Source organism: Rattus norvegicus, chromosome 12 (assembly GCF_036323735.1).
Source record: "Rattus norvegicus strain BN/NHsdMcwi chromosome 12, GRCr8, whole genome shotgun sequence".
Classification (NCBI taxonomy): domain Eukaryota; kingdom Metazoa; phylum Chordata; class Mammalia; order Rodentia; family Muridae; genus Rattus; species Rattus norvegicus.
Genome location: NC_086030.1, coordinates 17,300,167 through 17,327,587, shown reverse-complemented (window position 1 = coordinate 17,327,587; position 27,421 = coordinate 17,300,167). Strand labels below are relative to the sequence as shown.

At 48.3% G+C, this 27,421-nt stretch overlaps 1 long non-coding RNA gene across 8 annotated transcripts; it reads right to left on the bottom strand.

The window, feature by feature from the left end:
• Nucleotides 1-5,464: 5,464 nt before the first annotated feature.
• Nucleotides 5,465-23,674, bottom strand: LOC120095892 (uncharacterized). Of its 8 annotated transcripts, XR_010056721.1 has the most exons (10): nt 22,749-23,674; nt 17,956-18,241; nt 17,088-17,528; nt 16,690-16,791; nt 11,867-12,384; nt 11,641-11,785; nt 11,153-11,442; nt 6,858-7,055; nt 6,683-6,770; nt 5,465-6,579 (listed from the first exon to the last, which is right to left on the bottom strand). It is a non-coding gene; the product is annotated as an uncharacterized LOC120095892 (long non-coding RNA). The 8 variants fall into 8 exon arrangements; XR_010056720.1 differs by having other exon boundaries at nt 5,465-7,055; nt 17,088-17,223; nt 17,472-17,571; XR_010056718.1 differs by having other exon boundaries at nt 6,683-7,055.
• Between the last annotated feature and the right edge of the window lie 3,747 nt (nt 23,675-27,421).

The following is a 27,421-nucleotide window of genomic DNA, read 5'->3' as shown; positions in this document are numbered from 1 at the left end:
TAAGGCTGGCCCAACCAGCTGGCCAGTGAGCCACAGGAGCCTGCTGCCACCTTTCTCCCGGGACTAGGATTCCGAGCCTGCACCAACACGCTTGGCATTTTTCTGTAGGTTCCAGGATTGAGCTTGGGCTCTCAGAGTTTACCAACTGAGCCATCTCCGAGGTCCCAACACCTGCGGTGAGCCACTCCTACGCCCTGCTCCTTCTGGTCATACACCCCAGGCTGACGTCATTGGCCGTGTATTCGACATGGCTGTGAACTGCTGATCCTCCTGCTTCTACCTCCCAAGCGTTGAAATTACAGGCATGCATCAGATCAGACAGGATTGGAGATGGATCCCAAGGCTTTCTGCATGCTAGTCAAGCACTCGACCAACTGAGCTACAGCCACAACCCCAGTTTTTTATCCTGACCCTTTTTGTCATCTGTCACACGAGGTCACTCAGCCACCTGTGGATATGTGGTCTCTTTTGACAATTCATCAATTTGGGCAGTACCTCAGACTTGTGACTGGTTTGGTGGGGGTTGGGGATTTAGCTCAGCGGTAGAGCGCTTGCCTAGGAAGCGCAAGGCCCTGGGTTCGGTCCCCAGCTCCGGGAAAAAAAAAAAAGAGAGAGAGAGAGAGAGACTGAGAGTTGACGTCAATGAAACCCAACCTTGTTGAAGTCTGCTTCCCCTCCCTATTCCCACCCCAGAGTGCATCCCTGCGTGCAACACAGCCGTAGCCATTTTGTTCCATGCCTGCCAGCCATTCCATATCTTTGCTCTAATCTGCCTGCCAGATTATTGACACGGAAAAATAACTGGACTCAGAGCAGGGTCATGCTGACCACAGACCCTGTTGTGTTCTGTAGGTTCTGAGGTGTGTTACTCTTCAGAAATCCCACAAAGATTTACATAGGACCCCTCAAATTGAAGGTGACTATGAACTGTTGTGTCTAAAATGGTTGGAGTCAGAGCTGACCACCAGGCAGCACTTCCTACACCTGCATATGAGTTCATTGTGTTCTTTTTCCTTTATAAGCTGACAGAAAAAGATGATTGGGGTCATAGTTCAGGGAATTCCGAGCTACTTCCCTATTCTGATCAGTATTAGGGTTTGCATTCAATAAACCATCCCTGTCTGATTGAGACTGGTGTTCTCGTGGTTTGTGAAGTGACTCTCAGATCACAACAAACCCAACCCATGGTTAGGAACCTGGCTTTCTTCCCAAGCCTCTAGTTCCTCTCTGTAAAATGGGTCTGAAGGATGCTGTAGAAATCCCTGGGAACTTCTACAAAGCTCCTTGCATGTGCTCTGCAAGCTGCTGTTAAGAAGACTGAACCTGAGCCGGAGAGATGGCTCAGTGGTTAGAACTGGCTGCTCTTCCAGAAGTCCTGAGTTCAAATCCCAGCAACCACACGGTGGCTCACAACCATCTGTAATGGGATCCGATGCCCTCTTCTGGTGTGTCGGAGGAGGAGGAGGAGGAGGAGGAGGAGGAGGAGGAGGAAGAGGAGGAGGAGGAGGAAGAGGAGGAGGAAGAGGAGGAGAGGAAGAGGGAAAAGAAAAGAAAGAAGAATATACGGGTTCACTGTGGAATGTGTTCCTCGTACAATCACCCCTCCAGCATTTCCTGAGTGCTGGAGGAAGCCAGGGCCTTCCCATGATGCTGCAAATATAACCATTAATAACATAAATAAAGTTAGGCCCACACTCGTCCCAGCTTTGGAGTGGTTGAGGCCTGCCTGTCCTGTAGCGCAAATTCAAGGCCCAGGCTGGGCATCTCAGTGAGATCCTGTCTCAAAACCGAAAGCAGAGAAAGGAGCTGGGGAGTTGGCTCATTTAGTAAAAGGCTTATTGCTCAAACATGAGGACCCGAGTTCAATTCCCAGCCCCCAAGTAAAATACAGCTGGACATTGGGAGACTGAAAAAGTCACTGGCTGGCCAGCCATCACAGACAGGAGCTCCTGATTCAGTGCTCCCATTACATGCATCAGGATGGTTTGTCACAAAAGGCATGCCTCTCCGCCCTCACATCGAGCCACCACCCCTCCCTCATGTGCCCTTCCACTTGACCTTCTTCCTGGGCCTCAAGACTCGCCAGGTGATCGCAGCCCTGCAGCTTTGTATACTGGTTGTTTTCTCTCTCCATGGTAACCCCAAGGGAAAACTCCAGCCCTCCCTCAACTACCTCCTTATGACACATGAACACTGGTGTCAGCGCAAAGGAACAGGTTCTGCAAATTCTTTACTATCTCCTGGATCTAGGTTAAATCACAGGCTGGTGAGACTCTCAACAGGTAGGGACTCTGACGACCCAAGTTCAATGCCTGGGATCTACTTGGTGGGAGGGGAGAACTGACTTGTCTGAGTTTTCCTCTGACCTCTACTCCTGCATTGTGATACATATGTCCCCATACACACACACACACACACACACACACACACACACACACACACTTATAGGAAGTAGAATGGTAGGTACCAAGGACTAGAGAAAGAAATATTTAATATTTAATGGAGACAGAATACCTTCTCAGGAAGGCATACACACACAAAATGAATAAAACCTTAATTGAAACCATCCTTTCTTCCAACAGTTGCCACTTGACATTTTACTGTCTTCATCAACAATGCCCTCAACTAGAGTAGAAAGTCCATGCGGGGCAGACTCCTTACCTGTGTGGGTCATCTGCCTCCCTGTATGACACCTAGTATTTGGTAACTAGGGACACAGGTTTATAAAATGGACACATACCAGAGAAAACGGAGAAGAGTGGTTGTCACTTCAGGCTAGTGTTGGGGATGTATGAGACTAATCTAATAGGGGCTGAAACCGGGTGCTGGTTAGGGCTGGAGGAAGTCACAAAGTGTCAGACACTGTCAGTCACTTAGCACACAGAAAGAATGCATACTGTCCTTTTCCCAGTGCACAAGACCTGACTTGACCTATGAAATCCATGCAAGACACTTCACAATGTCTTTCTTTTGCTATAGTCCAATCTAGCCTTTAACTTATGACCCTTCTGCTTCCATTTCCCCAAAAGCTGGGAAATGCACTGCCTGCTTTATGCAGTCTTGGGGTGCATACTAAGGAAGCCCTGTGTCCACTAAGCCACCTTAGCCGTTTCTGAGCAGAGTCTTGTGGCAGAAAGCACATTCACACTGTTCAGCCAACACCAACACCCATTCCCAGAACTCCTAACTTCCGAAGAAGGTACCCCGCAGGTGTTAAACACTTTCATTTTCTCCTCCCTAATCCCTGCGGTCTCTTTTCTACTTTCTATGACTTTTTTACTATTCCAGGAACCTCATATAAGCAGGCTCTCGCAGGATATGGCTGGTCTCGTCATCCTGCCTCAGCATCCGGAGCTGCTGAGATTACAGTTGTGTGCCACTTTTTTTTTTTTTTTTTTGCACAACGTCCTCAAGGCTCATCGTACGGTGTTAATTCCCTCCCACCTCTGAAATAAAACACATGCAACATAGCGTCGTTCCTCGTGCTGTACTACTGATCGGATTCTTCAGGGTTCTCGGCTGCAAGGTTCGCAGCGTCCACTGGAGACACTAAGGTCAAAGAAGTTAGGCAGGATCCTGGCTAATGTGCCCCATTCCCGGCCCCACTTCCCAGAAGAGTCACCGGCCCTGCGCACCGACGCACTAGGCGGAGACAGGCACCCGCGCTACCGAGCCTCTGCGCATGCGCCTATGTATCCGTCGGTGCGCATGCGCGGGGACTCCGTTCCCCTGGGTCTAAATCCAGCGATCCGCGGTTTTGCTCCCACCGGGAGTTCTGTTTATAAACACACCGCGCGACCGGCAGCGAGGGGGTAACCCTAAGTCAGTGGAGTTGGGGGTCAGAAGTCAGTGGGCAAGGGGGCGCAGACGGAGAGAACTGCTTCCGCCACCCACGCGGGCTGTGGGATGGCTGCCTGGGCGACCCTGCCACGGCCCCCGGACTGCCGGGCGCCACGTGGTGCGCACGTGGTCCCGCGCGGCGGCGCGCCCCTCCCCCACGGAATCCGCAGTGCCCCCTGGTGGTGCCGGCTGCCCTCCGCGCATGCTCGGATGGCCGCATCAGGCGTCTTCCGGTGTCCCGGCTGAGCTGCACGCCGTTGCCTGACCCACGCGGGGAGAGGAAATAGTGGGCCGCGGTCACATGTGTGGCGGCTACTGCGGGGGGCGGGGCCTCGGAGAAAGACGTACTTTGCCAGGGATGGAGGGAGGGAGGAGTGGATGGAGGAGCACGCATTCTGCGGGTTGGGGTCCCGAAGACCCAGGCAGTAGTCTGTTCCACACTTAGGACACATTCAATCATAAATGAACGGTTCAAAGAGGAAGTTATTAAAACATTACAGGCGCTTTATTATAGCACTTAGTCTTCGAGATGGTGTTTATGAGACTCGAGCTGCTGTCCAAACCCCCAATGCTGATTGTTAAATAGCCTACTGGCTAAGTTACTGCCTTCTTAAACATGCACTTAAACATATTAGAATAATATTTTAAACATTTATTAATTATTGTGGAAATCAGAAGACAACGTATTCAGGTTGGTTCTCTCCATCTACCATGTAAGACCGGTCAGCAGGCACCTTTACCCACTTGAGCCTTCTCACCGGCCCTTTGTACCATGTTCTAAATAGATTTGACATCTAAAGAAATAAGTATTCCGGCTTAAGCATTCAGCACTTGGGAGGCTGAGGCAGGAGGATCCAAAGTACAAGGTTATCTTTGGCTACCTAGCAAGAGAGGCCAACCTGTATCATGCTGTGTCTCAAAATAAAATACATTCCCAGTTGTAACTTTACGTGGCCTATCCTGAAGTATGGGCGTGTTCTGTGACATCCTTGTAACCAGAGAAGGGCCTGGTCAGTTGACCTTGATTGAGTAACATGGAGTGGGTGGGATACCCTCTCTCCCTGAGACTCAGGTCTTGGCTGACCATCCCCAAACCTTGGTGTTTGAACACAGATCTTGCTATGTAGCCTAGGCTGTCCTCTGCTTCCTGGTGAGTGGAATTAGAGGTATCTGCTGCTACACCCAGCTTCCCTTCTTCAACTCCATAGTCACCTCTGTCTCGCTTATATCACAATTGGCATGCCCTGGTGTGCTCTGATCTATAGCTTTTTCCAGGAGGGAGGTAGAGGCTCCTGAGATTCCATGGGTGAAACAGTGTCCCATGTCTGGGAAAATGGCAAGTTAGAAGGTTGTGAGAGGCCAGTCCTCAGCTTTATAGCAGCAGGAAACAGCTGCTTGGGGAGAGACTGCAACAATTTCTCAGAAGGTGGAGCTGCCTGCCTTTCTTCTCCTAGAGGGCATGAGTTTTCAGTGATGACATCAGCTTTTTGGGCATCCTGCTCCTGTAAGTGACCCCAATTAAAAGACTCATTGGTTCACTGAAAGACCCCCAAACTTGGGGAGACTCTCGCTCCAGTCACGGGTTGGGGTACCCCCAGGAAACACGAGTAGCTGGTCTTGATGTAATCAGCAAGAGGCAGTTTTATTTACGAGATCTCGGGCTGACACGTATCCCACACAGGAGACTGAGTCAAGCCCCGAGCCTCTCTAGGCAGGAGCTTATATAGGGAAAACCAGGGGTTTCGTGTGGATACACATAATTGGCTAATACAAAGGGTGCACAGTTACTTTTGGCACGGAGTTACATCAACAAAGCATACGTGTAATCTAGCATCTCAGCAATGTGGGCAGGGCAACTCATCTCACTGCAGCAGGGGGATGACCCATCCTCAGGGAGTGAAGGAAGGGGAGGGGGTGGCTCCAGATGGCCAGTGTCCTTGGGAGCTGACAGTCAGGCTGGTGAGCCCTATCTCAAATTCTCTCAGGCATGTCTGGACTTTGTTTGAGACTAACTTTTTGAAATTTAACTCTTCATCACCAGATTGATATGGCCCTTGATTTGGTCTGTTGTGGACTCCTTTTCTGAGTGCATGCACATGTGTGTGTGTATGTGTTATATCTCCCGGGGGGGGGGGGGGATCTGTCATATAACACTACAAAGTTCCTCTAATTCCACTGGGAATCAGATGATTCCACTTTGGGTCCTGAATGGGAGTGGCACCATGGCTGGCATTTTGTCATGGTTGAATCCCATGAGATCTCCCTGCACTGGCCCCAGTGTTCCACTTAATCCACAGAACGCTCTCAGCAGGCAGTGTGGACCACAGGGACACTGTGATCAATACCAAAGATATCATTCTCTTCCTGTTATGTAGGCTGGATGTCTTGGTGTCCCAAGAGTTGGCCCCAACGAAGCCTGTCTCTTGGGCTGGCACTTGCTGTTTTCTCCCTTTGTCCTCACACGGTCCCCTCTGCCTCCCAATCCTCTCCTTATATCAGGCAAATTGAATTAAGTCACTCTAGTGACATCATCTTCCCTGAGTCACTTCTATAGAGACCCTATCTCCAAATTTACTCGTATAGTAAACTGGGAGTCGGGGCTTCAGGATGCAAAATTTAAGCCAGGCTCAGTGGCACACACCAGCTACTCTGGAGGCTGAGGCAGGAAGATCACTTAAGTCCAGGAATTCCGCCAGGTATCCACATGGTAACCTCCCAGGAGCAGAGAACCACCAGATTCTTTTAAAGGAGAGATAAATGGATCAGGTTGGAACAGAGCTGATCAAACTCCCACACTGATCGGTGTGCAAATTTTGGGCTAAGGAGTTGATAAAATGCTTACCTTACAAGGTTGAGGACCTGAGTTCAATTCCCAGAGCCTTCCTTTTAAAAGCTTCCTGGTGTTGTGAATCAGGCCTATAACCCCAGAGCTAGGCAGAAGGAACAAGTAGGTCCTTAGGGCTGCCTGGCTGGTCAACCTAGCGTAATTGGCAAGTTCCAGACCGAGACAGTCTCACCTGAAAAAGTTCATGAGACATTGGTTTGTATTTCATGTGTGCTGGCTTATTTTCTTTCAGCTTGGCACTGAGCTGGAGTGTAGACTGGGCGTCGATTGAGAAAATGCCTCAGGCTGCAGGCAAGGGTTCTTAGTGATTGATGAGGGAGGGCCCAGCCCATTGTGGGTGGTGCTATCCTTCCGCTAGTGGTCCCAGATTCTGTAAGAAAAGGTTGATAGAACAGGACAGCAAGTTCGAGGTCTGCCTGGGTGACAGAAGGAGTTCAAGGCCTGCCCAGGTAACTTAGTGTGACTTGTCTCAAATGAAAAGTAAAATAGAATTGGGTTGAAGGTCCTTAGTAGTGTGTAACCACTTGGAATTTCCAAGTGAGAGCTGGGAGTGTGGCTCAGTGGTAGAGCCCCTGCCTAGAATCCCCCAGTGAGGGCTGGGAGTGTGGCTCACTGGTAGAGCCCCTGCCTAGAATCCCCCAGTGAGGGCTAGGAGTGTGGCTCAGTGGTAGAGCCCCTGCCTAGAATCCCCCAGTGAGGGCTAGGAGTGTGGCTCACTGGTAGAGCCCCTGCTAGAATCCCCAGTGAGGGGCTGGGGTGCGGCTCAGTGGTGGAGCCCCTCCTAGAATCCCCCAGTGAAGGGCTGGGGTGTGGTTCAGTGGTAGAGCCCCTAACTAGAACCCCCCAAGAGGGGCTGGGGGCGTAGCTCAGTAGAGAGCACCTGCCTGGCTTGCCAGAAGCCCTGGGTTCAATCCTCAGCACCACAAAATAAAAAAATAAATAAATAAATAAAATTTTTTAAAAATTCCATTTGATCCTTGATTTCAGGGACTATAATAACCTTCTAGTGGCCTTTGTTTAACCTCCAAGAAGCACAGTTTACACCCACGAGGAACCCATCCCACCTGCTGACTAATGTCTCCCTTGCTGTCTAATACCATCCAGTCTCACCACTTCCCATGAGCCCGGAAGTCCCCGAAAGCTTCTGTTGTGGTATTAGGCCGACCTCATACCCTGTCTGAAGGTTAGCAGTGGTGGGAGCCCTGTGTCTTGTATCCCATTCATAGGCCTTCATCTTTCCTGGCACACTTCTATCACAGAATCCCAGGAAAGGAGCTGCCTGTCCCCTTTCCCCAGGACTCTCATGGTGACCAGCCCCACCCTCACACATGATCTCCCCTCTGCGGGGTCTCACAAAAGAAATCCAGAATGGCGGTGCTCCTGCTCCAGTCCCGACCTTCCCAAGCAGCTCAGGTCGTGAGATTGGCCTGGCACAGACAGAATGAGGACCCGGGGTTGCAAGCAGGCAGCCACTAAGGCCTTATCGAAGAATTCTGCGGAACAAAGGCCCTGCCGGCCCTGGGAGCTCACGCTGTGGCCCTATTGAAATCTTGAGGTAGCCTTCTATTAATCACTCCCGCCCCCCGCCCCCACCCCCGTGCCTCAGAGGCCCAAAAAAAAAAAAAAAAAAAAAAGGGAGACACACAAAAACCTCTTTTCTAAGCAGGAAGAGCTTTGCAGAGACCCAAGCAGAAAGATTTCAGCCTACAAATCCCTCTTTCTGCCAACCACATAGATGCTTGGGCCTCCTAGACTCATACAAACACACAAGAGAAGCCTGGCTGGACGGAAGGACGGAAGGGGGGCGGGGGAGGCGGACGGACGTGATCAAAAGCCCTGCGAACTCTAGGAAAGCAGTGTGCGTGAGGGCCCTCACGACCCCTCCCTTGTCTTTTTAGAAATCAAAAAAAGACCGGATTGAATGATTTTTTTTCCTTAAGCTGCACAATGAGAGCATAGGCAAAAAAGAGAAACAAAAATCTCACTCCCTAAAGAAACGAAGAAGAGAACAAATTTTTAGAGAAAGATAAAAAAAGAAAATTAAGTTAAAAAAAAAAATTCCATTCCTTCCTTCCTTCTTCGGACGTGACTGTAAGTCACAGTTTGTCTCCACCTCCCCCCAGAGCTCAGCGTTAACTGATAAGGAATGTTGTATTGTTCGGTGGGCAATAAATGTTATATTTGGCTTCTGCGGGTTTGTAGAGAAATAAGGAGGTGTACGTCTGCGTATGGGTGTGGAAACCAGAGGCCAACATCCAGCGTCTTCTCTGTCTTTTAGTTTTATTTTTAATTTGTGTATATATATGTTAATGTCTACATGTGTGTTTGTGCATCTGAGGACAGGGCCTGCAGAGTCCAGAAGAGGGGGTTGGAGCTGCTAGATTTGGAAGGGAGCTGTAAGCCTGCAGTGTGGGCTTCGGTCCTCTGCAAGAGCGGTAAGTGCTCTCTGGCTCTTAACTGCTGAGCCAGCTCACCATCCCACCACCACCATTTTCCTTTTAGCAACGAAGCCAACCACAGCTCATTCCTTTCATCTTGCCCCAGGAGGCTGAGATTGGAAAAGAAAGGAGAGCTGGGCTCTTGCCCTGAACGTTTCTCAGCTATGCTGATTCCTGGGCCAAGTCCCTTCTTTCCCAGTGTGTCTCTCCTTTATAATGGGATTCTCCTGATAGTCTCATGAGCCAACAAGGTTATGGCTGCTCAGCCCCCTCAGGCTGGCCCCGTGGCTTGCTTGAAAGCGCTCTTTGTCTACCATAGTTTTATAGACCTGCTTTCACCTCTCAGCCCTCACAGTGAATCTGTAAACAGGTAAATCAAATGCAGATAAACTGACTTCAGACACAGCCACTGGCTTCTGTTGATTCCAGCGCTGACCTGACATTGGCCACCCTACCACTGTGGGAGTTACCAGCTTTGTTTCACTCATTAGGTGTGAAGGTTCTATTGACTGCCTGGTTCCTCTGTGCACTTGTAAAATCCCAGCACTGGGAGGTGGAGGAAGGAAGATGGGGAGTTCAAGGCCATCCTCAACTCTTTAGGAATCTCAAGGTTAGCATGAGCTCTGTGAATATTTTCTTTTTTATCACAAAAGAAAATATCTATCTCACACATAAACCCATACATGTGTGTTTGTACTATTATACAAATATCGTCCTCGTTATTTGAATGACAATAGGTGGGACGTGCGTAGAGATAGAAGGGTAGAGCTTGTAGGAACAGGAGATGAGACCGGAAGCATCAAGGTCATCCTTGGCTACATAATGAAGTCTAGGCCAGTCCAGGCCACATGAGACAATGGGGTGGTGGGGTGGTGGCTAGCCAGTAAATGTGCTTGTCTAGCAAGGCTAATGACCTGAGTTAAATCCCCAGACCCACCTAAAGGCGGAAGAAGAGAAACAATCCTACAAAGTTATCCGTGACTTCCACACACAAGCTATGGCATGTTCGATGCTGATGCTGATAACGATGATGATGGTGATGGTGGTGATGATGATTGAAAGAGAGGTAGGAAGAGGCTTATTAGGTTGCCTTGAATGACTGTGGAGACTGGAAAGTCCCACATCCTCCGGTTGCAAGGCCCTGAGAAGCCCATGGGGTAGTTCCAAACTGAGTCTGAGGCCTACGAACCAGGGCCTAGACGTCCCAGAACAAATAAGCAAGGATGCCTCAGCAGGATGCGAAGGGGGCGCACACCTGTGACCCTAGCCCCTGGGGAGGATTGTGAGTCTGAGGCAGATCCTATCTGAAAAACAACAGCAGGGGCTGAGGAAGTGGGTTAGTCAGTGAAGAGCTCACTGTTCGAGTATGAAGAACTGAAGTCAGATCTCGAGCACCAGTGTGCGAAGTCAGGGACAGAGATGTGTCTGTGATCCCAGCACTGAGGAAGTAGAGACAGACAAGCTGGCCAGCCAGGCTAACCAACATGGCAAAGGCCAGGTTCAGGGAAAGACCTTTTCTTTTTCTTTTTCTTTTAATTAATCAACTTATTTTCTAAAGGTGAGTACCCTGTCGCTGTCTTCAGACACACCAGAAGAGGTCATCAGAGCCCATTACAGATGGTTGTGAGCCACCATGTGGTTACTGGGAATTGAACTCAGAACCTCTGGAAGAGCAGTCAGTGCTCTTAACCTCTGAGTCATCTCTCCAGCCCGAAAGACATTTTCAAAGATAAAGGGCCAAAAAGATGGCTCAGCTGTCAGAGGACCAGAGTTCTGTTCTCAGCACCCACATGGGGTAACTCCAGCTCCAGAGACTCCAGTGCCCTCTCTGGCTTCCAGTACCCACACGCACATACACAAAATAAATACATAAAATAAAGATTAAACCAAATAATAAGAATGTGAGAAGCAATGGAGGGATATATGCAATGTCTTCCTCTGTCCACAACGGCATGCCTGTGTGCACGTACACACACACAAACATGCACACATATGCACACTAGGAAAATAAAGTAATTTACAAACCAACCGTGACAACCAAGCTGGAGGCCTGTGTTCAGAGGACGCCTCATCCTTTCTCGACCTGCCAACTGCAGTGAAGCCTTCAGTGACTTGCATGGGAAACATCCACTTGGTGAGGTTGGGCTGGTTACACAGTCTCCTGACAATCAGTGATGCTTTAAGAATGGCCAAAAGCAGCTGGGTGGGGGTGGTGCCACACGGCTTTATTCCCAGAACTCAGGAGGCAGAGGCAGGTGGATCTCTGTGGAATTCGAGGCCAACCTGGTCTACAAAGCTAATATTAGGACAGCCAGGGATCTACAACAAAAAAAAAAAAAAAAAAAAAAAAAATTAAGAAGGAGGAGGAAGAGGAGGAAGAAGAGGAGGAGGAGGAAGAAGAGGAGAAAGTCTAAAAGCCATGGCTAGGGAGATCACAGGCCCAAGGAAGAAGCCCTTACTTTTGTTTTTCAAAGTAGATATGTTGTCAAACTGCCTTCTAAATATTTACATTCATACCTATTGTTTGGATGATGGTCCCCGACAGTGTCAGGTGTTTGAAAACTTGATTCGCCAATTAATGGTGCTGTTTAGGGAAGCTCAGGAGGTGTGGCCGTGATGGAGGTAGTGTGTCACCATGCGTGGGATCTCTGCTTCCTGCTTGCTGTTAAAGAAAGGAAGCCTCAGCATCTGTCCCAGAGGTCCGGTCTGCTGCCTGCTGCCACTGTCCCCCACTGTGACATACCATTGTCCCTCTGGGACTGTAAGGCAAATAAGTTCTTCCTTCTGTAAGTTGCCCTGGTCACGTGTTTTATCACAGCAATAGAAAAGTAGCTAATCCAGTGTATCAGAGGTGGGTTCCGCAGTCAGGCGCCGCCAGGGAAGGAAGCCCCTCTCTGCAGTGGGCTGCTGTCGATGCAGAGTCGGAACTGGTTCAAACACTGAGAGTGACTGTCGAGTTCTCCTCCGTAAATGGCACATCCGTATCAACCTCCTAAAGGCTCAGGGAGCATCAGAGATGAGAAGGCAGAAAGAATGAAGAGAGCAGGGGCTGGGGATTTAGCTCAGTGGTAGAGCGCTTACCTAGGAAGCGCAAGGCCCCGGGTTCGGTCCCCAGCTCCGAAAAAAAAAGAACCAAAAAAAAAAAAAAAAGAATGAAGAGAGCATAAACCGTTGTCTCCTGGCGTGACGTGGCTGTTGCGCTCCTGTGCCGGCTTCCACCAAGAGCGTTCCCGCTGGCAATGCTAAGTAAGTCTGTGAGTGCTGCGAAGAGACACCATAACCAAGATTTTCTCTTATAAAAGAAAGCATGTAACTGGGGACTTGCTCACAGCTCTGGACGGTTAATCCATTATCATCATGGCAGGGTGCCACCCAGGCAGACATGGCACTGGAGAAGTAAGCCAAGAGTTCTACATCTGGATCTTCAGGCAGTAGGAAGAGAGAGCTGGTGGACCCGGCTTGGGCTTTTGAACCCTCAAAGTCCACCTCCAGTGGCACACTTCCTCCAACAAGGCCACGCCTCCTAATCCTTCCTGAGCAGTGCCATTCCAGATGACTAAGCATTCAAATATATGAACCTATGGGGACCATTCGTATTCAAACCACCACAGTGGGTTACACAAAAACAAGGAAGGGGCATGAAGGAGTGGGTGAAGGTGGGGAGGAGGGAGGTGGAGGGGTCAGGGAGCTGTTGGAGACCTGGAGTGGAAAGGATTAACATATACTGTATATGTGTGTGCGCATGATACTTTGTTTTGGAAACAGGCTCTGACTATGTGTCGCTGCCTGGCCTGGAACTCACTATGTAGTCCAGGCTGGCCTTGAACTCACCAATATCTACTGCCTCTGTCTCCCAAGTACTTAAAGGCATGAGCCATCATCCCTGGTGCATATATAAAACACTCAAAGAACAAATAAGATATTTCTGAACACTGATCAATTCTAGAAAGACCCTCCAATTATACTCAGAAACCAGCTAATCTGGGCTGTGGAGTTGGCGCACAAATTGACCAACCTAGGTGTGCGAATGGTCTATGCTAGGTCAAACAGCAGGTGAACCCCCTGCCACACCCATCCCAAAGTCCCCTACTGACATCCACTCTCCTAGTTTTCTCCAGTGGACACGCACTGATTCTCACTGAGAGGAGTAGAGTGTTTTCAAGCGAAATTTCACAAAAAGCAGAATGGTTCTCAAACGCTGTTCTTCCCCACTTAAGCTTTTATCCCATCCTTGACATCCCAGCGGTTGCTTGGCAACAACTGTCTTTAATAAGGCCCTCTCCTCACCGGTACCTGTCGGTAAGGCCGCATCTCAGAGCAGGCTGGCAGCATCACATGACTTCAGGCCTTCTGAATGACTACACAAGACTTGGGTGTGACTGCCCACTTCCCCAAACATCAGTGTACCAGAAAGAGAAATGTACCGGCTTCAGAGTTTTTTTCAGTCTCCTCATTTTGTGCCTGTACACCCATCTGAAGACATCGCTCCTTCCACTGCTCAAACACACCTGCTATTCCTAGGGCTCTGTACGTTGCTCTGTTAGAGAAGAATCACTGAAGTGCTCACTATGCAGGCATGAGGACCTGAGCTTGATCTCCCCAGCACTCACATTTTTTTTCCTTTTTTTTTTTTTCTGGAGTTGGGGACTGAACCCAGGGCCTTGCACTTGCTAGGCAAGCGCTCTACCACTGAGCTAAATCCCCAACCCCCACATTTTTTTTTTTAAGAACAATCTTAGCATTGGGCAGATGGAGATAAGTGAATCCACAGGGCTTGCTGGCCAGCCATTCTAGCCTAGCCTAAGCAAGTGACAGGTTCCACACATTATGCATATCAGTTATATTCACACACACACACACACACACACACACACACACACACACACACACACAACTTTTACCCTGAAAGACTCACCAGGATTGTAAAGGCTCGTTCTGGTTCACAGTAGGATGTTACAGTCCACCATAGTGGGGAAGGCATGGCAGCAGGAGCGTGAGGCAGCTGCTCACACGGCATCCAGTCAGGAAGAGAGAAGGATGCTGGGGCTCAGCTCTGCTTCCTGACCATTGTGAGGCCAAGAAACTCCCCTACCACATGCTCTCTCCACCGTGACATTCTGTTAAGTGCCTGCAACTAGTCAACCACAGACAGGGCCCTTCAAACTGCGAACCCAAATCAGTCTTTCCTCCCCAAGGCTGTTCCCTTAGGTGTTTGGTTCACAGTGACCTCACAGGTAGATCCCTGGGGTTCACTGGCCAACCAGGCTCACCTAAGCAAGTGCCAGGACCCAGTGAGAGAGCCTGCCTCAAAACCGAGGTGGACAGCTCCTGAGGGACCACATCTGCCTGAGAGTGACCTCCAGCATCCACACACACACACACACACCCTCAAGTGCCCAAATACTTCTATCCACACGTGCACCACACACATGTGTGAGCCTGTGTGCACAACACAATAAAATAATTTGTAAAAAATCTTTCATGGAAGTTCTGCAACAAAAACTGAAAATTAAACCCAAGAAGTAACAGAAGAAGATGGGTTTCCTTCCACAGCACGCTGTCACCAACAAGGAGCAGTCTTCCAGTTCTTCAAACAATTTCACTAAGAAAACAGCTCAGGGCGGAGTGCTTGACTGGCAAGCCCAGGACCCACATTCTATCCTCAGCATCGCCAGATAACAACAGCAGTAATAGCCAGGCAGTGGCTGCACACACCTTTAATCCCTGCACTCCGGAGGCAGAGGCTGGCGGATGCCTGGTCTACACAGTGAGTTCCGGGACAGCCAGAGTTACACAGAGAAAGAAACAGCAGCAGTTACAACAACAACAACAGCAGCAGCAACAACAACAACAGCAACAAAATAGGAAATCAGGCCAAATTCTGGAATTTATAAATACTTTATAAAACGAACATGAAAATAGCCTATAGGGGTTGGAGCTTTAGCTCAGTGGTAGAGCGCTTGCCTAGCAAGTGCAAGGCCCTGGGTTCGGTCCCCAGCTCCGAAAAAAAGAAAAAAAAAATAGCCTATAGTTGCAAAGCTATTCTAAAACAACGCAAACCATAAGCATCCTCGAGAAGCAGAATGAGATGGATTTCTAGACCCCGGGAATTAAAAACAAAACAGTGAAACAGATGGGGAGCCAAGGGAACCTTGATGGACACTAGGTAGGTGCAGATCGGCTAAGGGACCATGAGAATTAAGCCATCTAAAAACTGAACTCCACACATCTTAAGACACAGAGAGACCCTCTTCTAAACACAAGATTCAGAACAGCGGGCCAGCTCAAAGCCAGGCCTGACCACCTGAGTTTGATCCCTGAGACCTGCATGAAGGAAGGAAAAAAACAATTCTTACCAGTTGTCCCTCTGACCCCCACATGCACACCTATGTATGCACAGGAGCACACCCACATCTGAGTGTGGAACAGACAAAATCAAACATCACTTCACTTGTGTGGCAAGAACACTAAGTAAAGCTCCACAAATGCCTCAAGGTGATTTGTCCCGTGCAGAGTGTCGGAATCGTGCTGATTAGTAGGTCGTCACCTCTTGGCTGTTTTGTGGTGGCTTTTGTGCTCCTGGGGCTGAGCTGACTTCTTACACTCCTTGTGTTTGCTCAGCCACTTAACTCTCTCTGGTCTTCCCAGTGGAAAAGGCCTTTCTGTTTCCTGTTTCCGCCCTTTGATTCTCCTCCACCTGTTTCCTGTCCCTCCAAATTTGTGCTCCTCACAAAACTTTACCTTTGTCTCCTCAGTTCCTTTCCATAGCAGTGACTAAAGCTTGCCTGCCCTTTTTCTATATGTTGGGGGAAACAATCCCATCGTTGCCCCTGACAACTGTCAGCAGGAGCCAACCTCCCTTTCCCTGCATGACTTCCAGGTTCCTTAATTCCAATTTTCTCACTTCTTCACTTTGTCCACTCCTGCCATCCATACCTAAAGAACACTGTCTGCTCCATCTCACTGCAACGCCCAACGTACAACCAAAAACTTCCCCTTTACAGAGCTGGGGATATGGCTCAGTCCTCTGCAAAAGCAGGAAGTACCCTTAAAAGGTGAGCCATCTCTCCTGCCCCTGGAATTGTCTTCTGGCTGAGCCCCTTACAACTCTGGATGAAATTAAAGTTCTGTTAATTAGGGAAAAGGACAGACTGGGTTCCGTTGCAGGTCTAGCCACCACTGACCATTCCTTGGGACATGCTTCCTGTATTTGTCATTTGAATAGTAATTTGTTTCTGGCAAGCTAGGAAGGAGCATCGATGTCTGCAGGTGAATGATCTGTGTATCTGAGGGTCTGATGTGCTCAACTAAGTGGGACTACTAATGTGTCTTGTGTGACTTTTTCTAGGGAGGCACGATAACAGACCGAAGAATCAGTTTCACCAAAGTCTCATGGGGGAACCAATGAATTCCTGGAATTCCTCATAGGAGCATGGGAGACTCAAAGGAAAGACAGCTGTCACCTAGCATGGGTGACTCAGAAACTGCATGCCTGGAGCCCCCTATGCAACTTGCAGACAGCTCCACTGAAGAGCCTTTTCTCCCTCATAGTTCTTTACTACTTACCTAACCACAGGAAGGAGCCCTGTGAGTGCTGTAAGTTTCTTGAGCTTCCTGAGTTACACAAGTTTCCTGTGAGTTTTCCAAGCCTTCTCCCCCGGCTTTTCTCTATGAGAGAATTCAATCAGAGGAAACAGCTACACAATGTTGTCAGGAAAAGCTGGGTAGGGAGACTTCAGATCCAGTGAATCTGTATGTTAGCTCCCTCTTGCTTTGACAACTAGAGCTGGGGGAGTATGCTTGGTAGCGATTGCCTAGGATGCACAGAATTATGAGTTCCAGCCCTACTAATGCCCCATACAATCCACCTAAATCAACAGTTGTTTTAGTTTCATGGCATTGACAAACATTTTAAAAGAAGGTCACAGGGCTTGGGAGGTGGCTCAGTCGGTAAGAGTACTTACTACACAAGCACAAGGTCTTGAGTTTGAATCCCCAGCAACTGCATAGAAAAGCCACATGGTGCCTGTTACTTCTATACCACAGAGAATGGGGCTTGCTGCCAAGTGTGCTAGTTTTCTTTCTCTCGCTGTGACAAAACTGCATCACCAAAAACAAGTCGGGGAGGAAATGGTTTAGTTGTTTTACAGCTCACAGTCTATTATGGAGAGAAGTCCGGGCAAGAGTTGGAGGCAGGAACGGAAGCAGGGATCATGGAGGAGCAGGGATCATGGAGGAACACTGCTTGATGTCTTGTTCCTCATGGCAAGACCACCTGCCCAGGTTGGCATCCCCTCCCACATCGCTCATTAATCGAGAAGATGGTAGCAAGGTGTGGTGGTAGATACCTTGGATCCCAGCACCTTGGGAACAGGGCATGTCTCTGAATTTGAGGCCAGACCGGTCTGTAAGAGAATTCCATGATAGCCAGAGCTTGAAAGGATGTCACTGTCTCAAAAAGAAAAAAGAAAAAAAAAAGGCCCCCACAGGCCAACTAATGAAGGCATTCTCTTCACTGAGGTCCCCGTTCCCAGATAAGGTCTCTGTCTATGTCCATGTACACACACACTTGTGTGCTTAGACCCCCAACACCCCCCCCCCAAAGGGATGTGAAATGGCGTCATACAGATGTGATCTTACGTTAAACCTATGAGACGCGTAGCCAGCCTGTTCCTTCTCCCTTGAAGCATACTAGGCTTCCCACAGCAGGAAAACAATGTGACCCATAGGTACAAGACATCCTTGGCAAGCCTCAGCTGCCTAGCATGGCTCTCCCACACCACACGGCTGTTACATTTCGCAAGGAGCAGTCGAAAGAAGAAGCCGCCGTACCTCATCTGTTTCCAATTATCCCAGCGCTCCGCGTGTTTGACACAGCTATGCTGCTTCTAAGTGGCCAGAAGCCAGGCTGGAGGGCAGGCCATCTCGAATTCCATTTCCTTCCCAGGGCGACACATTTCTTCCCAGAAGCAGGCAGCTCTGTGGGCTTTCTGCTTGCTCCGAAATGGGGTAATAATTCTACAGGGGTTGTGATGCACATCTGTAATCCCAACACTCGGGGTGGGGGAGGGAGCTGAGGCTTCAGGTTCAAGGCCAGCCTGGGCTACATGGTAAGACTCTGTCTCAAAAATACAAAAGGAAGCAGTAAGAAAGGGATGTTGTTACCCTCAGCGTGGAATCCGTTAGATCCCAACTTTATCTTCCCCTGTCTTTAAGCTTTCTTTTCTGGAGTTCCCAGTTCGGAAGCTTTCTCATCTCACTCCCTTGGGTCCTGCTCTTTTTCTTCTGTTTAATTTATTTAGAATTTTTATTGTATTTTTAATTTATTTTATTTAGTGGTGGGAGCATGCATGCCCAGGGACACATGTAGAGGTCTGAGGACAGCTTGTGGGAATTGGTTCTCTCCTTCAAACTCAAGCTGTCTGGTTTGGTGGCAAGCCCCTTTAACCCACTCAGCTACTAGCTGCCCCTCCCATTGCTCTCAAACATAAGTTTCGGTTATAGTTTTAGTTTAAATGGTTTGAGATTAATGCTGACTAATCACATTTGACTATTATTATTATTATTATTACTATTATTTTATTACTGTTGTTGCTGTTTTGACATAGGATCTCTTTGTAGCCCAGGCTAGCCTCAGAGTTGCTGTTAGTCAATGATGGTCTTGAACTCAGGATTCCCCTGCCTCAGCCTCCCAAGTGCTGGCACAAGCTGTCATTCCTGGAGAATAGCGCCTAGTAGGACAACAGTTATTAGGGTTTTGAATGAATAAGTAACATGATTATTGGGAACTTGCTTACACACACAAGGAATACTTAAGCTTCAATGTCACATGACATCATAACTCTGGGAGACTACATAAGATTGGGAATCTGGGGTACTCAGAAACACAAAGGAATTCATGCATGGTCGTGTGGGTGGGGGAACCACGGGAACCCTAGATGTCTAGCCCCAGAGTCTCTACAACCAGCACATGAGCAAATGTACCCCAAAGATAGACTTCTGTGATCCTCTGTGTGTACCACAAAGCAACAAGTCACAAAGTACTATGGTCATAGGCCTTTGATTACAGAGTCACGGGATGTTGAGGCAGGAGAGTTGATCGCAAGTTCAAGACCTGTCTGGGCCACAGAGCAGTTTCAAGACCAGGCTAGGTAATTTAGTGAGACCCTGTGTCAAAATGAAAAATAAGAAATGTGCTAGGGATATAGCTCAGTAGTAGAGCCCCTGCCTAGAATCCCCCAGTGAGGGGCTGGGGTATGGCTCAGTGGTAGATAGAGCACTTGTGCTGTGGGTTCCAGTACTGAAAACAATTAGTACAATGGGTTGCTCCCTCTCCCTCTCCCTCTCCCTCTCCCTCTCCCTCTCCCTCTCCCTCTCCCTCTCCCTCTCCCTCTCCCTCTCCTTCTCCAGCACCCAACATGGTGGCTCACAACTGGCTGCAGCTCCAGCCTTGAGATGTGTTTCGCCCTCTTCTGGCCTCTGCAGAACTTCACACGCAGTCCATAGACTTAAATGTAGATAAAGCATCCACTTACAAAATGGAAACAATTTAATTATGCACAGGGTGTGTACGTAGTTTTGTGACTACAGGTAGCCCTGGTGGCCAGAAGAGGACGTTAGATCCCCCTGAAGCTGGAGCTCTAAACAGCTGTGAGTCACCCCATGTGGATGCTAAAACCAAACTTGCACACACAAACACACGCACATGCATGCGTGCACACACACCACACATACATACCACTCACACACAACATGCCACACACATACACATATACCATAACACACCTATACATACACACTACACACACATATACCACTACACGCACACATACCATACATACATATGCTACTCTATACACACATACACACATATACCACTCCACACACATACCACAGTACATGTACACACACACACATACACCATGCTACATACACACCATGACACACATACCACACATACATACACCACTCCACACACATACCACAGTATGTACACACACATACACACACATACACCATGCTACATACACACCATGACACACATACCACACATACATACACCACTCCACACACATACCACAGTATGTACACACACATACACACCATGACACACACACCACACATACATACACCACTCCACACACATACCACAGTATGTACACACACATACACCAACCATTACACACACACACACACACACACACACACACACACACACACCACATCCCACACACAGAGATGCAAGTAAATGCACAAAAAGGGAAGAAAGAAAGGGAAATCCTACATTTCGCATGAAGACTATAAATTCATCCTCGGGCATACAACCCACAAATCTTTTCTGGCTGCCCACTGGGAGCCAAGTCCATATTTCAGGGGCTCTGTAACAAGATTGCAGAGAACGTACCTGTATCCTGGGCCTCTTAGCCTGATGAACCCCACAGCTTTAAATCATTGCTATGCATGCAGAATATTGCAGTCATTTAGCTTCTGGTGGGACATATAGACCTGAACCAACAATGTGTTTTAAGGAACTCAGGTACCTTGGTTGTTCACGCTGGGCAGGCCATACCTGCCTATCACTTCAGCAGATCCATCCTCCTCCTCTGGCTTCTTTGGACTCTGCACTCATGTGCACAGAAACATACATACATACATACATACATACATACATACATACATACATACATAAAGAAAACGAATCTTTCTTTATTTTTATTTTATATGTATTGGTGTTTTGCCTACATGTATGTCTGTGTGAGGTCACCAGATCTTGGAGTTACAGATAATTGTTACTGGGAATTGAACCTGTGCCCTCTGGAAGAGCAGTCAGTGTCCTTAACCCACTTAACCTCTCCAACCCCAAGAAAATGAATGAGAGAGAGAGAGAGAGAGAGAGAGAGAGAGAGAGAGAGAGAGAGAGATATCCTTATGAAGTTATGAAGCTAGGGCTGGCCTCAGTTTTACTCTGTAGCCCAGGCTGGCCTGGACTTACTTGGTGTTCAGGCTAGCCTTGACCTCTGGATCCTCCTGCTATGACCTTCCAAGGGCTAGGATTACTGGTGTGCATCACCACCCCTGGAATGGGATAAAAAATTGCTCTTTTTTAAATTATTTTATTTTATTACATTTTATTTATTTATGGAGGCTGTGACCTGCTTCACGTGTGGGGGCCAGAGGACAACTTTTGGGAGTTAATTATCTTCCAGCATGTGGGGCCAACGGATCGAACTCACATCTTCAGACTTCGAGGCAAGTACCTTTAACCAAAGAGCGATCTTGCTGGCCCAAACATTTGCTCTTATGCAGTGCCTTCCTTTTATGCAAAAATAAAAGACACAGAGAATATAAAAAAAGAAAGATATTGAAACAGAAACCTGTGTATTAATAACCTGTGGGACGTGGGCTGGAGGGATGGCTCAGTGGTTAAGAGCACTGACTGCTCTTCCAGAGGTCCTGAGTTCAAATGCCAGCAACCACATGGTGGCTCACAACCATCTGTAATGATGCCCTCTTCTGGTGTGTCTGAAGACAGCTACAGTGTACTTATATGTAATAAAATAAATCTTAAAAAAGAAAAAATAAACTGTGGGACAAATACTCTGCATGAAAGTTGTGGATTCATCTCGTCCAGTTCTGCTTGGTTTTTTGCTAACACAATGGCCAGCTGCGTAGCCCAGGCTGGTCTGGAAGTCAGTATGTAGCAGAGGATGACTTTGAACTCTTGATCCTCCCCAGCCGTGAGAAGGATTCTAGGCCCACTCTGGCAGGCAGAGCTCATCGTGTTTTTCTGTTAGGAACAAGGAATCTGGTTATAGAGGTTTTCCCTCTCTTTGTTTGGGCTCAGAATAACATCTGGACTTGTCTGGAGACTTTGGGACTTACATTGTGTGCTGATTTTATTCACAGATTAATTCTAGTGTTCTCGGTGACTATTTACAAGTTATCCGATTTCCTTTTACTAAACCTGTTTTTATTTTGTTTTATTTTCATGTGTGCCTACGTCTGAGTAAGTTTCCAGAAATCTTTTTTTTTTTTTTTTTTTTTTGGTTCTTTTTTTCGGAGCTGGGGACCGAACCCAGGGCCTTGCGCTTCCTAGGTAAGCGCTCTACCACTGAGCTAAATCCCCAGCCCCTCCAGAAATCTTTTTTATAGCAGCAGATGCTGGAACATAATCACCACAGTCAGACTGTAGGAAACTCTAATGAGCAAACGACCCAGTTTCTTAAATAAATTGTAAGGGGTGGGGGGAGGGTGGAAATGGAAGAGAACTAGACTCAAAGCGGTTAAGAGAATGTTGGTCCTCCACGGCCGAGGCTGTCACAGCTGGCAGCCACTGGGGAAAACAGTCCAGTTATTTCCTTTAATGTCAGGCATATACTTTGTGTGTAACCTGGCAATTCCACCCGAGGAGTCTGCAATCGAGAAATAGAAACACATGCGGAAGGCTCCGAGGCATGACTCATGAAGCTGGTGTTGGAAAGCGACCCACGTGTCCATCAATGGCAGTCGGATGGTTTAGAAGCCTGAGGAGAGCCAGGGAGATGGTTCTGCAGCTAAAAAAAAAAAAAAAACAAAAAAACAAAAAAACAAAAAAACAAAAAAACAAAAAAAAAAAAACCACTCACATGTAAGCCGGGAGATCTGAAGTTGATGCTCGGAACCACCTGAAGAGCAGGATGCAGCCTCTCCGTGTGCATCTGTGATCCCTGCATCCCTGAGGTGACATGAGGGACAAAGACGGGAGAATCACCAGGAAGCTCTGGGGCCAGATCCCCTGGAAGCTGCAAGAGGACGGCTATGAGAACACTTTCCGGTCATGACTGTTGGACTCACAAACTTGAAGCAGCTGTGGTTTCTTGCATAAGACCTGAACAAGATGGGGGAGGGGTTCTGAGGCCCACTCTCCCCTCAGGAGCTATGGTCTGGGGCTGGGTAGGGCAGGAGGTAGGGCAGGGGCTGGGGATAAGGGCGCATTCCTCTGTGGTATAGCCATAGTAAGTTGCCTTTGCTGAAGCAACTAACCCCCCCAGCAATGCTAATTAAATGCATCGAGCCAACATAAAATAACAGAAAGAAGAAATAAAAGTGGAAGAGGGACGGGGAACAGAAGCTTATCAGGGGTGAGATTAAAGTGCCTCATATAGGTATGAAATTGTAAAAAGCACAGCTTCTTAAACTGAAGAATATTCACTCGGCAAAATGTTCTCGGCAACAAAATAGATTAATTGCTAACACATGCAACATGAATGAGCTTCCGAAATGTTGTTCTTAGAAAGCAGCCAATAGGGGCTGGGGGCGTGGCTCAGTGGGTAAAGTGCTGACATACAAGCATGAGGAACTGAGTTCCATCCCCAGCAAACCCCAGGTGGGATTACAGATGGGCTCTCTGGCCAGCTAGTCTTGTGGATTAGTGAAGCTCCGGGTTCAGCGAGACATTGTTTCAAATGAAGTGGAGGGGTTGGGGAGATGGCTTCTCCATTTATTTTTTTTTTCGGGGCTGGGGATCGAACCCAGGACCTTGCGCTTCCTAGGCAAGCGCTCTACCACTGAACCAAATTCCCAACCCTGGCTTCTCCATTTAGAAAGCAGACTCTTGGGGTTGGGGATTTAGCTCAGTGGTAAGGCCCTGGGTTCGGTCCCCAGCTCTGAAAAAAAGAAAAAAAACAAAACAAAACAGAAAGCAGACTCTTCCTGCAAAAGATTCATCTGTCCTTTCACACTTATGTGGGTCGTGGGGACAGAGTTCAGGTCATTAGGCTTGCACTGGAAGTGCTTATACCACTGAGCCGTCTTGGTGGCTCTCTGGCACATATGTGTGTGATGTCTGTGAGCATGGGTGGGGGGGTGGTTCATGCACAGGTGTGAAGGCCACAGATCAGTATTCAGCGTCATTGACATTCTGCCTCGCTTTTTGATACACAGTTGCTCTTGGAGCCTGGTGCTTATCATCCTACAAGGACGCTGGTCGGTTAACTCCAGGGATCTGCCTGTCCCTTCCCTCTAGAAGTGCTGTATAGTGCTGGGTATAGTTGCGCACCACATATACCTGTCTTTCTTGTGCATACTGGGAGTCTGAACTCAGGTCCCAGTGGTGCATGGCTCACGTGAACCAGCTTAAGCCACTCTAGTCCTTACTCCTTTCCTGTGTTTGTTTGAGACGAGGTCTCATGCAGCCCACAGACTGGCAGAAAACCTTGAATTCCCCCGATGCCCCTACCTTCACATCTCCGTGTACTGACTCCAGACATGAGCCACTACACCTGGATCTTTGTGTATTTGAAATGCTCCCACCACTAAAGGCTTTAAGAGACGAAGGTGACAGTCTTAGACATGAAGACAAAAGACAGTGCCCCAGCTCTCCACAGTTTCACCAAGGGAATCTAGTGAGAACAAGGCTGTGGCCAGTCTTTGCTTTTGCCTGTTCAGCACTCCCTCCCCCTTCTGCTAACAGCAACCAGACTTTGTTTTGAGGCCCGGCCAGCGCTCTGCGTGTAGCCTGGAGGGGCTGCGTGCCAAGGAGCCTGTCCACCTTCCACCTTTGGAGGGGTCTGGGCTGGGAACCTCACTGAGATAAGCAGCCTGTCTCCCCTAGAAACTGATGCAAGGAAAGGAAACCGCAGAACTGATTAATCCCAGAAGGGCGTCCTCAGCGGCCAGCTGTGGGAATTGCTGCTAAAAATTTCACAGCAACCCTGGCTCCAGCCTCTTCCAGAACCTGGATGTTGGCTCTTCTGTTCTGAGACTCCCCAGTATCAGGCCAATGAATTCCCTTTTTGTTTAAGTTGGCTGGGCTTGGTTTCCATGGCTCAAAACCAGAACATCATCCAGCCATCCACCGTTCTGGGTTGCCTTCCCTGTCTTCGCCACCCAGAGCTGGAGTCGGAGACAGTTTAAACTAAGAAGCCACGGTGCGGTGCGTAGGGGGTGCGGGGCAGTCAAACAAACAGGGAGGCTGTGCTGTGGCTGTGTCTTGGTTGGTAGAGCACTTGCTTGCCATACATAAATTCCCCAGTTCGATCCCCAGCACCTGTAAATCAGGCAAGTTGACAGGAACTCATAATCCCAGCACTCAGGGTGTGGAGGCAGGAAGATCCCACACACATCCTTAAGCTGCATCACAAGTTCAAAGCTAGTCTGAGCTACACAAGACCCTGCCTCGGAAAACCAAAAGGAGACAAAGTACAGAATATAATCGGCACTGGATCCGTTTGATTCCCCACCCCAAATATATACAACAGGAGGAAGCAAGCAGAAGTCTCTCAGATCCTGCTCTGTTAAAACACAAACCAAAAGGTGAACAAGACAGTATCATGGATCAGCACAAAAACTCTCATTGACTAGCAACTGTGCTGCCCCTTAGAGATAGATGGGAAGAGAGATGGCTCCGCCATTGAAAGCACTAGATGTGAGTCCTGGCACCCACAGCTATCTTTAACTACAGTTCCAGGGGATCCAATGCCCTCTCCTGGCTTCAACAGGCATTGCACGCACGTAGGGTTAAGATACAACAGGCAGGCAAACATCCTTACAGGGAAAGCTTATTAAAAGGAGCAGGGCTGGCAAGATGTGGAGATGGCTCAGTGGACAAAGGAAGTTGCCAAGCTGGATGACCTGGTTATTTAAATCTCTCTCTGTCAACCCTGTCGTGTGTGTGTGTGTGTGTGTGTGTGTGTGTGTGTGTGTGATGTATATAGAGGTATTTATTTGTGCACGTGTGTATGGATGTGTGTATGTGATGTGTACACATGTGTGTATGGATGTGTGTGTGTACGTGTGTGTGATATGTATACATGTATGTATGGATGTGTGTATGCACATGTGAGATATATATATTACATATATGTGTGTGTGTGTGTGTGTGTGTTTGTATACAAGGGTGGCCATACATGGCATAGTTGTGGAAGTCAGGGGACAACTTAGGGCACTGGTTCTCACTTTTCACTTTACTCGAGACAAAAAGTCTCTTTGTTGATCACTGGTACGTATGCCAGGATGGCTGGCCTTCAAGCTTCTTGGGAGGTTCCTGCCTCACCTCTTCTTTCAATGAACCAACTCTGGGGTTACAGGCACACCTGGCTTTATGGATATTCTGGGAATTCAAACTCAGGTCCTCATACTTGCATAGCAAGTACTTTACCCACTGAGCCATCTCTACAGTCTCTCTCTTCACTCTCCCTCACATTTCTCACTGTGGCATCTGCCAGCTGTCACTGGGAAGCTCAGTCAGTCACATGGAGAGATCACGCAGCCTCCTGCAAAAAAAAAAAAAAACACGCAGAGTTTCGGGGTGATACCCTGCAGGCAGGGCCTCCAGGTTCTGGCAAACTTTAGAAGTGAAGAGTTCTGGCCAACATCTTGATTCAACTCATTGCCAGACCCACCTGCCAAGATCATTCCTGAATCCCCGACCCAAAGGGACTATGATAAATGTTTACTGCTTAATAATTTCAGGGACTGGACTGTGTACCGTGCTTGTAATCCTAGTCTGTGGGAAGTAGAGGCAGGAAGAGGGGACCAGGATAGCCATGAGATTCCTTCTTGAAGGGAAGAAAGAACCTACTTGGTTTTTTTTTTTTTTTTTTTTTTTGGTTCTTTTTTTTTTTCGGAGCTGGGGACCGAACCCAGGGTCTTGAGCTTCCTAGGTAAGCGCTCTACCACTGAGCTAAATCCCCAGCCCCAACCTACTTGGTTTTTTAAAACAAAGTACGTAGCCTGGGCTGGCCTGGAACTCACTCTGTAGACCAAGCTGCCTCAAACTCAGAGCTCCACCTACCTGTGCGCACACCCCCCCCCCCACCTTGCCGTGATTAAAGGAGTGCTGGGACTAAAGGAGTGTGCTACCATAGCTGGAGATCTTGGTGTGGTCACACACCTGCTCTCCCAACACTTAGAATGGAAAGGCAGGTCTCAGACTTGAGAGTCTGAGGCTAGCCTGTGACACAGGTCAAGACCAAGTCTCAAAAGGGAGAAGGAAAAAAAAAAAGAAAGGAGGGCTGGAGAAATGGATCAGTGATCAAGAGCAGGCACTACTCTTGCAGAGGACCCAAGTTCAATTCCCAGTCCCCCATCATGTGGCTCACAGCAGCTAGCTGCAGGGGATCCAACCACAGGAGCACATGCATGGGGAGAGGGGGAGGGTGCATGAAGCTTTGCATGGTAAGGAGAGTTCAGAAATTGAAGGCAGAGAAAAGGGAAAAGGTAATTTTGAAGATAACGGTCACACAAAAATATCGGCACACAGTTCTCTCTTTCTCTGAGTTCCAACATATTCTGACAAGGTGTTTTCCCTTCATGCCTT